The sequence below is a fragment of the Brassica napus genome, chromosome C7, assembly GCF_020379485.1.
Source record: "Brassica napus cultivar Da-Ae chromosome C7, Da-Ae, whole genome shotgun sequence".
In the NCBI taxonomy this organism is placed as follows: domain Eukaryota; kingdom Viridiplantae; phylum Streptophyta; class Magnoliopsida; order Brassicales; family Brassicaceae; genus Brassica; species Brassica napus.
The window spans coordinates 8,192,945-8,207,144 of NC_063450.1; the positions used below are offsets into that span (position 1 = coordinate 8,192,945).

Below are 14,200 nucleotides of genomic sequence, written 5' to 3' on the forward strand. Positions count from 1 at the left end.
CTTAGTTCATACTATCTTTTAAACCGGATTGCACTTAGCTTAAGCATGAACTTGCATTCCCTTTGCTTTAGAATCACCTAGGATTGGTTCGACAATCTTTTATACTACAACATTTGATTAGGAGCCTTGAAAACTCCTGACATCAAATTGGCGCCGTTGTCACGTTCTAGGTTGATTGTGACATTGAGATTTAGTCACTTGCTTGAGACTAAGTCACTTTTTCTTTTATTTTGTTACTGGTTCTCCTTCTTCCTCTCCCTTTGCATTTCAGGTGTATGAACTTGAGGAGCAGAGGTTCATCAAGCCTAGTTCCAAGAGTTGAAGACATTAGAGCACTTGCGAGGGAGATATCAAGAAAGAGAAGAGAAAAATAGCAACATGCTCACTTTCAGAGACCGGGGTTTGAAATGGAGCACAATCAGAATCAGCCTCATGATGGAGTGGCCCAAGGAGCTAAAAACCTTAGGCCACAACATCCACAGTGCCAAGCTAGAGCCATTGGAGCCTATGATCAACCTCACATTCATGGTCATAGGTTGGGAATCAGAGCACCAGCTGTGGAGAACAACTTTGAGATCAAATCAGGACTGCTTAACACCATAGAGAACAACAAGTATCATGGCCTTGCTGTTGAAGACCCTTTTGATCACTTGTACAAGTTTGATAAATATTGTGGCGTGTCCAAAACCAATGGTGTTTCTAAAGATGCATTCAAGCTCAAGCTGTTCCCTTTTTCTTTGGGAGACAAAGCACATCAGTGGGAGAAGGCTCTTCCAAGTGACTCTATCACAACTTGGAATGAGTGCAAGAGGGCATTCCTAGGGAAGTTCTTCTCTACCTCAAGGACAGCCAAGATCAGGAATGAGATCTCTAGCTTTCAGCAGAAGACCCTAGAGGGATTTAGTGAAGCATGGGAGAGGTTCAAGGGCTATTGGTCTCAATGCCCACATCATGGCTTCACCAAGGAGAGTTTGCTTATCACCTTCTATAGAGGAACTCTACCACAATGCAGAAACATGCTTGATACTGCCAGCAATGGTTCTTTTTGGGAAGAACTGAGGAAGAGGCAGATGAACTGGTAGAGAACATGGCCAAGAGTGACTCAGTCTATAGTGAGGAGCATGAAAGAGTCAACAGAAGTGATGATCAGCAGACAAAGAAAGAGATCAAGTCCTTGCAAGACAAGATGGATTTGCTTCTTTCCAACCAAGCTAAACAGGAGCAGATGAACTTTGTGGGTGGTCCTAGTCAAGAGGTTCCTCCTAAGGTCAATGAGGTTGATGGTTTAGAAGGCCAAGAGGAGTTGTGCTTCATCAATGCTAATGGCACATGGTATAGGAAAGAGACCAATTTTCAGTACCAAAACAACTACCAGCAAAGGCCTTACTACAACAATCAACAAGGAGGTTACCAAGCCAAGCAGAACTATCCTCACGCCAACCAGTCTCCCCAGACTCAAGGAAGCTCTTCTAAAGCTCAAGCTCCAGATTCAAGTGTGGATTCTATGTTCAAGCAACTCTTGGAATTTCAGGCCAGAAATGAGAAGACCATGATTTATGAGTTCAAGAACATCCATGCAAAGATTGATGGGAACTATTCTGACCTCAACAACAAGTACATGCAACTTGCCTCACATCTCAAGGCTTTGGAGAGTCAAGTTGCTTCTATGCCTTCATCCTCCAAGCAGCCAATGAGGTCTCTACCAGGGAAACCAAAAAAGAACCCCAAGGAGTCTTGCAATGTTGTCTTCTCCACTACTTCTCCAGAGATTGAGCTGAGTGATCATGAGAAAGAGGAGGATGAGATTGAAAGACTGGTATTTGGGACTGAGTTTGGGGAAGTTGAGAGATTTTTTGTGGCCACAGTTGAAGCACATATTGTGAAGGACGCTGCCAGGAAGGTTGAAGCAACGAATCTGCAAAGAGCTGAGCACAAGGCTGAGAAACAAGTTGAGAAGAGAGCTGACAACAAGCTGAAAAAGGTTAAGCTAAAGGAAGCCACTGAGGTTGAGCTATTACCCTATGATAAGCTCCATTTCCCCCAAAGAGTTCTCACCAAAGCTCAGAAGAAGGTGCTCTCCAAGTTCAGGAAATATCTTAGTGATGTTGGGGTCAGGCTTCCAGAAATATCGGGTATGCGTGAAGCTCATGTCCAGATGATGCTCATCAACGACATTCTAGACCACCAAGCTGAAGTGGCCGAGCTTTTGGACATCTCCATTCTGAAGATTGATCCACCAATCCCTCCAAAGTCCCTCCCTAAGCTTGAGTCTCTAGGGATGTTCACCTTGCCTTGCTACCTTGGTAAGCTCACTTTTGATGATGCTCTTGTTGATTCTGGTGCAAGTGTTAATGTGATCTCAATGGAGATGATGAAGATTCTAGGGAATGAGAGCATGGAGCCAAACACATCTTCCCTACAGTTTGGAGATTCCTCTTCTACAACTCCTATTGGTCTCATCAAGGACTTCCCTTTGAAGATTGGAGCATGCACCATTCCTATAGACCACACTGTTCTGAAGATGGCAACTGAGAAGAGAGTTCCATTGATCCTTGGTACTCCATTCCTTACAACAGTGGGAGCTTGCATAGAATTTGCCAACAAGAAGGTCACACTCCTAAATGTGAACAAAGCTGTCTCTTATCCACTACAATCCCCAAAGATGAATGCTGAGTATTTTGGAACAATCACTTGTGGAGCATCCTCCATTGAGAAGACCAAGGCTGAAGTGGTTGGTATTGATAAAGAAGGTCTTGCTGGAGAGTCCTCTAAAGAGCTGTGTGACGAGCACTTGGAAAGTGCTAAAAAGAAGGAGGTGAGTAGAGCCACAGAGGCTGTTCATGACAAGAAGAAGATTGTGAAAGAACCTCATCCTCTGCCTCTTGATAAGACTCCTCACATTCTCACTCTCCATCTAATAAAGCTTAAGGATGGGGCCATGGAGTACAAAATAAAGCTTAAGGAGAGGCTGTTCATGACAAGAAGAAGATTGTGAAAGAACCTCATCCTCCGCCTCTTGATAAGACTCCTCACATTCTCACTCTCCATCCAATAAAGCTTAAGGATGGGGCCATGGAGTACAAAATTAAGTGCAAGGGAAGGTCTAAACCATTCTCAAGTGCAAGGGCCATCATCCCTCCTTAGCTCCAGAATGATCCAATCAAGCTTCAAGAGCTTCTCTCTCAAATCCTCACCATCACTCTTGATAGTGGGAAGGATCCTTCTCCTCCACTCTCCGCTTGAGGTACCACTCAAACCCTTCCATTGTATATACCAGTTTTTCTTTGCAAATTGCTTTCCTTTGGGTATCTCTCCCTTACTCACACATAGACTGTGTGATTTAAGTATGGGGGAGGTACCAAGTATTTGATCATGTTTGCTTTGATGAATTTGAGTCTCATGCATTTCATTGTGAATACATATATGCATAGAAAAACCAAAAAAATTTGAAATTTTTGAATCAAGTAGTTGCATCACTTGCATTCTTAAGATTGAGTTTAGAGCATATAGGATGCATTCACTTGCATACGGAGCAGCTGACTGATATTGCCTTGTATAGAACACTTGTTTGCACTGAATTTGACACCCTAGTTAAACATATCAAGTAGCTTACGCATCTTTTGAAAAGCTTGTAAGTTTCGAGCCTTGAAAACTCTTCTTGAAACATTTTGTTTGCTTGATGATTGGCATTGTTCTTGAAACCAACTCCAAATGAACTAGGACTTAATGAACTTAATCTCTCTTGCATATGGGCATTTGCATACTTGATCATTGGTCTCATACACATTTGGGTTATCTTTCCCCATTGTACCACTCTTTGTTAACCCAAATAGCACTTCCTTACTCTTGAACCCTAGCCATTCTTTGAAGCCTACATTGATTTGCATGAGTGAGGTCTCTTTTGATAGTTTGTCATGTGTAAAATCTTGAGAGTATTGGGAGCGACATGGATTTGTTCTCATCTCTTGCTAGCATAGGTCATCATTTGAGCTAGCTTCTAGGATGGTGAGTGGGATCTTTGTTCCTTAAAGGTTTATATCTTGGATTTGGGAAGTGATAAAGTTGAGATTGATGAACAAAAGATTGTCATGAGAAAGAAAAACCCTAGGGACCTGGAATAGAAAGATAAGAAAGCTCTTGATTGTATTGTTTGAGACCTTCCCCCTCTAATAAAAAAAAAGAAAAGAAAATAAAAAGGAAAATAAAATAAAAAGAAAGATTCAATAAGATAGTGGGGAGGAGATAATAAAAAGGGTTAGAGCTTAGAAATATGAAAAGTGAATAAGAGGTCCTTAGTGGTTGAGTTTTAAGAAAAAAATGTTGTTCATTGGGTGAGTGATGAGAGTGTTTTTCATTTTGAGTTATGGGATGAATGAAAAGGGTGTAGAATTTGTAATCACTTAGGAATGGGGTAGAATGATGAGGATGGATCCATGTATGCATGAATTGCTCCTGGTCTTAGATAAATTTTTTTGCATAATGATCAAGCTCCTTGATTCTTGAGTGATTGCCACCTTAAAATGATTGCATTGAACCCTCCTCTTCATCCATATTAGACCATTTGATCACCTAGCCAAATGATTAAGATCATGTGCCCATCTGTGAGAATTCACCTTGTGTGTGTATGTGTGAATCAATGTGAGGGTTGGTGGAGAGAGCATGTTGGTTGTGTAGAGATATAAGAGTATTTATAGGCCTAGAGAAGCTAGAGTATAATAAGAGAGTGCTATGTTTCTTTAGGATGTCAAGTTGAGTGCATTGAGTGTTTCTTTTGGCTAAGCTCGCATCTTTGTATCTCTCCTCCTTGTGCTTTGAAAAGTTTACTTGAGGAAAAGTAAAGGACTAGTGTGGGGGAGTTGATATCTTGCATATTTACATGTTTTTAGCCTTCATATCTTGTACATTTTGATCATATAGATTAGAAATTAGACATCTTTAAAGTCCATATTGCATGCATTGTCCTTATTAGGTGTTGGAGAGTGCTATGGAGTGAATAGAGATGTTTGGGAGCATTGTGATTCAAAAAGAAGTAGAAAATGATCATTGGGCGAGTAGAGGAGCTGGAGCAACCTACTGGAGCGAGGTGATGCACCCACTCTGGACGAGTGAAGTGTAGAGCGACCCACTGGAGCGAGGTATGACACCCACTCTGTACCAGAGCGACCTCTCGCAGCTAGGTAGCGTACCCGCTCCAAACTCAACTTCTTGTCGACGACTTTCGAGAATCAGAGCGACCTAGACAGAGCGGGGTCAGTACCTCGCGCGCAATATGAAGAGATGAAGCAAACCATTTGGAGCGACGTCCCAGAGCGAGGTGGCATACCCGCGCTGAAGCAGAGCGACCTAGTGGGAGCGACCTCACGAACCCGCTCCGAGCGATTAGTTATTCAAATTTCTATTTTTCCTTGGACGATTTTAGACATTTAGAAGGTATTTTAGACTTTTTAAAGGAAGCCATTAGGTTTTCCAAGGATCATATAAATACTCTTGTAATCCGAAAGTTAATTTAATCTTGTTTTCTATCAAAAGCCACTTTTCGGTGAAAAATCTAATCTTGATCATTATTTCTTATCTTTGCTTGATTATCTTGCTCTCTAATCATGTTTAACCTTGAATCATTCAAGGTTTTGGGGTTATTCATGTCTATTAGTGAGTAGACTAATCTTGGATTCATGGGCTAGGGTGATTAAGGGTGATTAGAGAAGATCTAGGGTGCTTGTGTTAGATTTACTTGTTTCCATGCTTGTTGAGGGTTCTCAATGCTATTTTAGTCATGCTCATACTAAAATAGATCTCTAGGCATTTCCTGCCCACAAGGTGTATGATGAAATGCCTGAACCAACTCTTCAATGCTTTTAGCTTGCTTTACCTAAGAGATTAGTTGATAAAGGTGTTAAGATTGCTATTAGACTTGTTCTCCATGTTTGCTTTAGTAACATTCAACCTAAGAGATTGGATGCTTGAGTTGCTTTACCAAAAGAACATTCATCTAGAGATAGAGTTTGTTTAGCTTAGTGTCTAGGCATATGGAAAGTGTTTGATTGATAGCTTGCCACCTCTAGATTGGATCTGCATCACCCAAGATCAAATACCTATCCCCATGAGTCCTCTTGCTTCATATTGAGAAAGAACGATCATTACTTTATTGCATTAGCTTATTAGTTCTTAGTTCATACAATCTTTAAAACCGGATTGCACTTAGCTTGAACATGAACTTGCATTCCCTTTCCTTTAGAATCACCTAGGATTGGTTCGACAATCTTTTATACTACAACATTTGATTAGGAGCCTTGAAAACTCCTGACATCATTCAGCTTAAAAATATAATTGGAAATATAAGATATGAACATTATTATTATTTTTCTTGAATAGAAATATTACCATTTATATTTTAAGTTAAAACTAAAAAATTTCCTTGATAATAGTATTGTTATGTTATTTAATAATATAGATGCTATTGTTTGCTATATTATTATATCCTATTTAAAAAAAATATGAAAATAAAATTAATTTCAAAATATTTTTGTAAAGTTCCGACCGCCCACTGCTAATGAACCACCCACGCCCGTTCTCTTGCCGGTGGGCCCCATGCCATTTTAACGGACGGTGTGTTAATTTTTTTCAAAGGCCCGAAAGTCTTTTTCATTGACCATGCAATCACCACATGATATTTTTCCGTGTTTTGGCCTCACTTGCTCTGTATCACGAATCATCGATAGGTCACCCATCTTTTTACTACTCTAGCCCAAGCACGCTTAACTCTGGAGTTCTAAACAGATGTGTGAAGAAAAATGTTAGTCAAATTTGGTGACATAGGTAGCTAAATCAATCCTCTTAAGTCTTTCCATATATCACAACTCATGATGCTACAATTTGCATGTCAATTGGTGACAGCTTGTCATGTTGGAGGGTTGTTAAAAGGTGAGATCTTGGGTTCGAGGAACGCCAAGCGCACCAATAACCTATATGTATGGCCGTGAGGTGCTCACATGTGATGGATTAGGATCGATGCTCTGCAGAACCAACCGGGATCCACGGAACATGTTGTTACAATTTTACTTTACTTTATTGGAAACAATAAATCTGAAAATAGAAATGCAAACATAACCAAAATACTCTAAACTATATCAGCTTCATATTGTATCCAGATCCAAACTGAAAACCAAACAATTCAAACACTCTAACTAAACGCAACTTTATATATAAACAAACGGTTCATATATTTTTAACGGCAAAACCAAAAACAACAACTAAAACTGAAATAAAAAACGAATATAAACAAATCAGAACTAGACTCAAAACCGAATGTCTATGCCAAAACATTTTAATCAACAAACAGTCATGTTAATAAAAATTTCAAAAAACATATCTAGTAATAATACTATTAAAGACACTAAAATACAAGTAAACGTCAAAATACACCATTTTCTAAGCATTTAAAGTTTACCTACACTGCTTTCTAAGCAAACTGGAGTTGTTAGTGAGTTAATTTAATAATATTTTAATCAATACTTTGTTACATAAATTTTATAGCAGATTAATTAAACTTGTTAAGACAATTTATTAAACTTTAATGTAGTTTTATATTTAAAAACTTTAGCTGTTAACATTTATATAAAATAGTTGAATAAAATAAACTTTATTCATTTTCCATTGTCTTAAAAATATGATTAATTTTTTATTTTGTTGAAATAAAATTTTAACTATTATTTACGCACTATACCATATGTGTAGAATTAGATTTTCAACAATTTTATAAATATTCTTAAATTTTACTTTAAATAAACTAAACTTGTAACTATTATTAAATTATGTTTTTTACATAAAAGTAATGCATATATAATTAAATTCTACTCATATAATTATTATTTTTATTTAATTATTAATAAATATAACTAATATAGTTAGTGTAAATTTTATTTTAAAATTATGTCTACATTTAGTTAAAGTTATATATGTAAGTATTTATACATATATTTAATATGTACAAGTTTAAAATATAAAGTATATAACTATATATAAAAAGTTATGTCTACACATAGAATTAATTTTTTATCCTTCAATGTATTTATCGCGTAAATATATGTGTTATTATGTATCTATATGGGATTTATGATAGTTTTATATTGTATTTTTTTAAAAAAAATTGTTAAATAAGTTTTATGTTTGTTTTAATGACAGTATTTAATATTTAATTATTTTTAAAATTATTTTTTTATTTATAATATTTTTCATTATATTAATTATAATTTAAAAACGTTCGATAATTTGTATTTAATGCGATTTGTTTTCAAAATTAACCTACAATTTCAAGTCAATCCCAAAACTAACATCTTTTTTTCCTCATTACTATTCATCCAAGAAATTTCCAAACCATCCTCATGTTTTTGATATTTAGAAAATTACCATTATTATTTAATTTTTAATTATTTCGAAAATTGCAAAAAACCAATTACACCCTAAAGATTTCTTTTAATTTACAATAATACCATTATCATCAATTTTCCAACCACCATAAACTACCATTTGAGCTCTTAAAAGTACAAAAGCTCAATTTGTAACCAATTTTTTTCTCTTTCTAAACGAACAAATCTTCATTTCCTCTGCATTTTCATCTAAAAACTCTCATAACTTTCATTTTCATAAGTACAACATTCATATTTTCGAGTTTATTCTGTTGTGAATCGTCAAAGGTGCTTTTTTGCTCATATTTGGAGCTTTGACGGTGGAAAAAGGTGGAAACGAGCTTTACACCGAAAAAGTTACTATTGACAAGGTTTCAGCATTTTGCAGATCGGTGTCGCGATTGTAAACTATTTTGTATGTCTACGCATATATGTAGACTTACGATGCGTTCTACTTGCCAATGCACATGTTAGGTTTGCAGTTGACAAAAATATTTTTTTTTTGTAAAGAAGACTTCCCTAGAAGTCTATATATTTACCTTTTAAAATAAAAAAAAAATTAGGTAGACTTACTAAGACGTCTACGTAAAAGAGGTTAGTTTTGCATTTGACTGAACTTTTGACTTTTCGTAGTAGATTTCATCGAAATTCTCCAGTATGTAGACTCCTCTAGAAGTTTACAAAAGGTCAGTTTTGCGTTTGACCAAAACTTTGGCTTTATTGAATTTGTTAGTTTTGTATTTGACTAAAATGTTAAAAAATTGACCAAAAAGAAACAAATGTGTACACTTTATATACAGTATACTAGTCTCCTAAAAAAAATATATATATATAGACTGCATAGGAAGTCTACTATTTTATTTTGGTCAAATGCAAAACTAACCCATCAAATTTGAGAGTAGACTTCAGGTGAACTCTACACATTTGTAGATGTTCATTTCGATATACTCGTAGAAAGTCAAATTTTGTCAATTGCAAAAACTAAAATGTTCCAAAACAATTTTAAAATGTAGACTGCATATGAAGTCTAATTTTGAAAGTCAAATCCTGTGTGAGTTATGGTCAATTGCAAAAACTAACCCTTTCAAAATGTAGATTGTAAAAAAGTATACAAGTATAAAATCTCAACTTTTTTTTTAAATACAGATAATAGCCCGTGAATTTTGAAACTGCAAAAACTAACCCAAATTGTAGACCTACATGACAATCTACAAACATAAACTGAAAAGAAAGTTTATTATTTTGTTGACTGAATTTGAAGTCTACATAGAAAAATATTTAAAAAGTGGATTTGTGTAATATTCATTAAGTTTTTTCAAGATTTTTTTGTTTAACAGTGTGTGTTAGTTAATCCTAATGGTCTTGAATGATTTTAAAAAGTAAATCTGTTGTAATTATGAAACTATCAAATTTTTTATTTGAGTATGTTGTCAGCTAATAAATATATACATATTTGTAAGTCTACTTCTATAATCAAATATGCAATATATGTAGGCTAATTTTGTAAACCGTATTCTTTTTGCAGGGAATGGTTCAATTACCTGTTGTATACGGAGAATGAGTAGTGGAAGGCTCTTTGTGGGAGTTTGTGGTCAATAATCGAAAAATGGAGAATATTCCTTGTGCATGTTTGTTGTACACATGGTGAACTTGTTGAAATGGCACAAAAAGATTATGACAGGGACAAAAAATCGAGATGGTGGAGCTAACGTATTCCTTACAAGACGTCATTTTACAGAAAATGGCGATGGATACTCCTCCTATGCATGTCACGAATGATCGACAAGTGCAGAACTTGATCGAGTTATCTAAGACGCATATTGTACACCTTTGTGTATCAAGCCAGTGCCAAGCAGCCTACAAATTTTTGGTTTGACTATATGTTAGATAATAAGTGTAGACGTCTTTGGAAGTCTACAAATGGAGACTACAGTTGAAGTTTACATCGTAAATTCTATTAAAAGTACATTTGTGTATTATTCATCATATTTTCACGATTTAATTAGTAAGTCTTATTGGTCTTGGATGAATTTCATGTAATGATCCATGTAATGGTCAAATGTAAAATCTTACATTTTTGGGAAGATGATTTGAAATTTTTGAAAGGGAATACATGCAAAATAAGATAAAGTCATGAAAAATATAAGATAAAAATTAAAATCATATTTGAGTAAATTTTTAATGAAGTCCGCTTAAAAGTTAGGGCTAAAAGTCTATTACCCTGACTTTTAAGTAGACTTCATTTGAAGTCTACTCTATCAAAAAAAAATTTAGATGAGTAAAATATATACATTAAAATATAAAATTAAATCTAAGAAACTTTAGAAAATATAATTTATAAGACAAAATAGTTTTAAATTAAATACATAAAGTTTGAATATGTAATTTTATTTAAATGTAAATATAAAAACACTTATTTAAAATCTATAGATGTAAATCTTACTTTTTAGGTGGAGGAGAACAACCATGGAAGAGGATACCTGCAAAATAAAATAAAATTATTAATAAAACATTGGAAAAAAATTAAAGTCATATTTTTGTATACATCCTATAAAGTCTGTTTAAAATTAGTGTTTAGTAGACTTCTAACTTTAGCTTATAAGGATAATTCATTAGAAGTCAACACTATATGATAATTTTCAGATCTGAAAAAAATTGAATATAAACATATAAATGCACTTTAAAGTCTATAGATCTAAAACTTACATTTTTAGAGGAGAAGATAATAACCATGAATGACAATACCTACAAAAACAAGATAATATTGTGAAAAAGACATAGCGTAAAAATACACATTTAAAATCTATATATCTAAAACTTTCATTTTTAGAAGAAAAGATGAAAACCATGAATGATAATACCTATAAAAACAAGATAATATTTGTGAGCAAGACATAGCATAAAAATACACATTTAAAATCTATTGGTCTAAAACTTACATTTTTAAAGGAAAAAATGAAAGCCATGAATCATAATACCTAAAAGAACAAGATAATATTGTGAAGAAGACGAGATAGTTTTAGAGAAAAGGGAGAGAGTTTTAGAGAGAAGGGAGAGAGTTTTAGAGAGAAGTGAGAGAGTTTTTGAAACTTGTGCAGCAATTTTAGAGAGAGATTCTGTAAATTTTATTGATATAGGGAGACAAAAAGACACTTTAGACTTCTTTTGGAGACTTTTAAAATTTCTTTTGAAATTTTAGAGTAGACTTTATTGTAAGTCTATTTAGTAGATCTTTTTGTGAGTCTACTATGATAGTTTCATTATTGTTATTTGTTATTTATTGACTTAATAATTTTAATATATGATATTACAATTTTGAATATTAGTTTGAAGATTAATTATTCATACAAAAAATAAAATTAATCAAAATTGTTTTCATTTTGTAATATTTTTTGTTCTTTATTGTTTGAGAAAAATTAATATATAAATTTAATTTTTCGCTCTTTATTCTTCTAATAATTTTAATATATGATTTCACATTAGGTTAAAAAAGATTTGGTTTAAGTTCGGTTAAGTTTAAATTAACTAGGTTAAATTTGGTTAGTTTAAATTGCTACCGGTGAGTAGACTTCTTTGCAAATTTACAACGATTATTTTTTGGGTTCTTTTTTCTTTATTGTTTTAGTACTTTTAATGTATGATTTACTAAATTTATTTCTTTATGTTTTAGTAGTTATAATATATGATTTCAGATTTTTTATTCATAAAGAGATAAATTTAATTTAATAATAATAAATTTTTGTAATCATTAATTAAGGTAGACCGAAAAAGACGTCTACAATTCAATAGATTTTGTTGTAGGATTATTATACCCTAAACCACAAATCTCAAACCCTAAATTTTTGCTCTATAATAAAAAAGTGTTAATTACTATATCAAATAACAAAATATTTAAAATATAAACTGCTCAACATTAATATGTAAATTTAAGTCAATAAACCAAAAAAATCTCAATCTAAAATCTAAACCTAAGAATCTAACCCTTAAAGACATAACATGTTAGAACATTTTGTTGCTAACTCATAGTTACCAAATCAATATAGATATATTTTTAGAAAATTTCAATTATATAAAATTTTAATTTATAAACTTCATATTAACCCTTAAATTGATGACTAATTAAAAATTTCTGAAAAGTTATTGTTACACTTTTTAAAAATCAATTTATAAGATCAAATCAAGATGTAGACTACAAAATATATTTCATAGGCGGTCTATGGATTTGTAGACTTCTTTTGTTACATGTATATTTACGAAGGAAATAATTATAAAATAACTTTCTGTTTTTTTGTTTGCTCTTAAGGGTTAAATAGTAGTTTTACCACCCATTTAGTGTGGTTTTGCATTTGATTGAATATAGGGGCTAATTTTATGTTTAAAATAAATATTTGGGTTCTTTTTGGCAAATTTCCCTATATTAATTGATAAGCATTACAATATTTTCTTGTAGCCATGTGTCAACATTAGTATGATTCTTAAAACCCTTGGAGAAATAAGTTGGTCCATCTAAATATGTAATAAAATTTTTATCAAAGTAACCAGAATAAATATTAATGTTCTTTATAATTTTCTTAAATACAAATTACGGAATTTCCTAATGTGGCTAAAGTATATATGACAATTAAGGATTATGAATAATAAATATTTGATAAAAATTAGCGTATCTTCTATCATATCTGTTAACAACCATATTAACCATATAATAAAATTTTAGATCTTTCTGTACATGTTATATTTTAATTTTTTAAAATGACTATAAATTACTAAAACTGTTAAATGTCTCACATTAAAATTGTGTGATCTATAGTTTAAATTTTTTTTGTTATTACAAGATACAAATGATTACAAAATCATATAAATAGAAAGTCTCATTTAATATATTTTAAGATTAAAAGATATATATATATATATATATATTTTTTTTTAATTTAGAAATTTACTTTGAACTTCTTTTTGTTGATAAAGGCTTTGAACAAATATTGAAAACTAATTTTTTAAAAAAATATATAAATTACTAAAACTATTAATCCCACAATGAAAATTTTGTCATAAGAGATACAAATGATCAAAAAAACTGAACGAGTAGAAAACATCATTTAATAGATATTATTATAAAAATATAATATATATATGTTAAATTTAATTATATACCATATCAAATAGAAAAAATATTTTTTGGATTAATAAAATTTATTTCTACGTCCGCACCAATTTAATTATAAACGTAATAGTGAGTGATTTTTTAATTATTCAATATATATTTCCTATTTCATAATATGTAAAAACATATAATACATAAAAAAAATTTTATATAATGTTCATCCCGCGCAATGCGCATATCTTAACCTAGTTCTATAAAAAGAAGAAGGCTTATTTGTCGAATTGAAAAAGTGACTCTTCTAATTTTCAAACACCAAGGTACATTTACAACTTCTATATATATGTTTTACTATAGTTTAGATCAAGAATAAAATAACTAAGACTATGATTAGAAAAATGATATTATCTAAACTAAATAAAGTTTTTGATTTTCTGGATCGGCCATATTCTAAACAAATTTAAGCCAAAATATCTAAGACTCAAATATACTAAGCCTGTAAGGCCCAACTATTTTTGGACTTATATAACTAACCTCAAATCCAATATTTTATAGGGTTGAACTGTTTAACTTGAACCTAATTATCATAACTACCTACACTTGAACTCTCTACATCTTTGATCCCTCAAAATATTTTTAAGCAATTTTTTTTTTTTTAATTATGCAGGGGTATCCTAGCTCCACAGAAGTGGTCCAG

The 14,200-nt window shown here is 32.4% G+C and overlaps 1 non-coding gene across 1 annotated transcript; it reads right to left on the minus strand.

Moving 5' to 3' along the window:
* Positions 1-851: 851 nt before the first annotated feature.
* LOC125590736 lies at positions 852-958 on the minus strand. Its single transcript, XR_007326740.1, has one exon. It is a non-coding gene; the product is annotated as a small nucleolar RNA R71 (small nucleolar RNA).
* Between the last annotated feature and the right edge of the window lie 13,242 nt (positions 959-14,200).